At 34.0% G+C, this 2519-nt stretch overlaps 1 pseudogene; it reads right to left on the bottom strand.

The window, feature by feature from the left end:
• Positions 1–1088: 1088 nt before the first annotated feature.
• LOC112480890 lies at positions 1089–1204 on the bottom strand (annotated as a pseudogene).
• Positions 1205–2519: the final 1315 nt, after the last annotated feature.

Genomic DNA, 2519 nt, shown 5'->3' with positions numbered 1-2519 from the left:
AAAAGCAAAATATACTCAATTGTGTATAATACCTCACTGGGTAATTCCCACCCCACCCCCCACCCCCCCAAATTAAGGAAATACCCATCCAAATCTTTCTATGGAAACACATTATACTTTATAATCAAATTAAACAATCGTCATCTAAGGAGCTCAATATGCTTTATAAAAATCTGTTAATTATCTAGATGCCTTCTAGGTGCAGTAAACCTGGTGATGGCACAGTACTTCCACTGTGCAGATTTTGGACCCAGTGCATAAAATGACTTGTCACAGGTAAATAGATAATGAAGACATTTATTCAATATATTAACCACTTTGCTAAACCTTAGAGCTGCTAGAGGAACATATAATACTGTCGCTGTCCTCAAAAATTTTGTGCCTTACCTAGGGTAACCTTGAAATTTTCAATAACAGGCAGCATTTGGTTGAGTGGCAATCAATCAGACACTTAATGATCAAGTTAACCTGTTAACATACTTCTCCCTTATTAGTTTATGAGAACGTACAGATAACTAAAGCCATAAATGGGAAAATAGAATATATGACTATAGTAAGTCTCAACAACTTTTTTGGTTTCAGTTTCCCCAAATATAAAATAAAGGGGTTGATCTAGTTTGGTTCCAAGTCTCCTCCCAGTGTTTAAGGATTTCAATGTCGTGTTCACGATCTATTAATTTCTGAACAATGAAAGGTCACACACTTAATCTAAGGCAAAATGTATTTTCCTTGTGGGTCCTCCCAGAGCACCAATATTTCTGCCTCTGTTTCTTCATCTACAAATCAGGATAATAGTATTTGATGATTAACTATAGTCTATTTAAAGGGCCTAGAAGAATTCCTGGCATAGAATGGTCACTCAATAAATGTGGCATACTATTATCATTCATTATGGGAATATGAACAAACAGGTTTAGTCACAGCTAATTCTGCTATGACAACTTTTTTTCTTTGGGTATAGCTTGGGCAAGGATGCCTCCAAGTAGAAAGAAATCTGAAATACTTTTGCTTAACACTAGCTTCTGCCTTCCCATGTTATTTCTAATCATTCTTTTTATTACCAGAAAAGCATTTTTTTTTTAAATTTATGCCTACAGCACCTGGTCTTCCCAGGTGGTCTCCCATTCAAGTATTAACCTGGCCCAACGCTGCTTAGCTTCCAAGATCAGACATCGGGCTTGTTCAGGGTGGCATGGCCATAGACCAAGGACGGTGACTCCACTGAGGCACGAACCCAGGACCTTCTGCGTGTAAAGCAGACGTGCTAACCGCTACATTATGGAACCATGTTCAAGCATTTGTGTTTTAAATATGTCTCATGTTATCATTTTCTGACAATGAATGCAACTGGCATTCAATATCTGATAAATATATATACAGAACAAAACTATAATTGTTAAAATATAATAAATATTCATTGATACAGCATTTCTATATCTGATGATATCAATATTCGGTGTCATTGCATAATTTTTCTTCACGCCATTACAAACTTATATTTGAGTCTAAGATTATTTCTTAGTTGTTTACAGGCAGTTTCAGCTTTTAATCATCACATTCAATATGGTATAGATGCTCAGAGAACTCAAGAAAAAAATCCATGATCCAGCTCTTACAAACTGGGGAACTTTAGACAAGGAGCTTAACTTGCCACACTTCAATTTCGTCATCTGTAAACTGGAATAATACTATTTAATTTATGGCATTGTTGTGAGTGTTAAATACAATAATCTATATAAAGAGCTTCTCAGAATCCAATACACAACAGGCATTTAATACAGGATGACTGCTAATGTGAATATCATGGAAATAAGAACATGGAAATAGGATTCAGCCATATTTGTTTTAGTGTATACATTTTGGTTACTTCTTTCAATCACCTAGTCCAATCCCTTTACTTAATTAATGAAGAAGCTAAGGTCCAGAAGGATGGGTTATGTCCAGTCACTGAAGGTTAATGGCAGATGCAGGATGTTATATCTAATCTCATATAGTTCTTATTATAATACAGGTCAGAGTGTATTTGGCAGTCCTGTGGCCCAGAAAATTACTCCAAAATAAATTGTTGGTGTCCATTTGTATCCTAACTGGAACATATATATATTTTTTTTCCTTTGGTGCCTTTTTTGTTGTTCTATCTAGCTCTTCTGATAAATGACAAAAAGGAAGAAAAGGCACTTGTCATTTAAGGTAATACTTCAGCAAAATTTTTAAATAATGCTGTATTAGTTAAGGCACATTTTTAAGCTTTATCCTAATTGTCAGAATTATGCACTCATAACATTTGATATCAGTAATTTCTTTAAAAAGTGTGCAGGTTATATATAAACACATTACACACATTTTTAAAGGTTGTGGATTTTTGTGAAATTAAAGTTACTTTAAAACAAAAATTACACAGAATAAGTTAATATTGCACTTTAAAATCAGCTTTTCCCCTGATGAACAATGCCATTTCTTAGTTTTAGTTTTAAGAAAAAATAAATTTTAAAATAGCCCAAGACATTAAAAATATGTAA

Source organism: Pteropus alecto, unplaced genomic scaffold (assembly GCF_000325575.1).
Source record: "Pteropus alecto unplaced genomic scaffold, ASM32557v1 scaffold20, whole genome shotgun sequence".
NCBI lineage: Eukaryota > Metazoa > Chordata > Mammalia > Chiroptera > Pteropodidae > Pteropus > Pteropus alecto.
The sequence above is the reverse complement of the archived record's forward strand: the minus strand, read 5'-3'. Positions and strand labels throughout refer to the sequence as shown.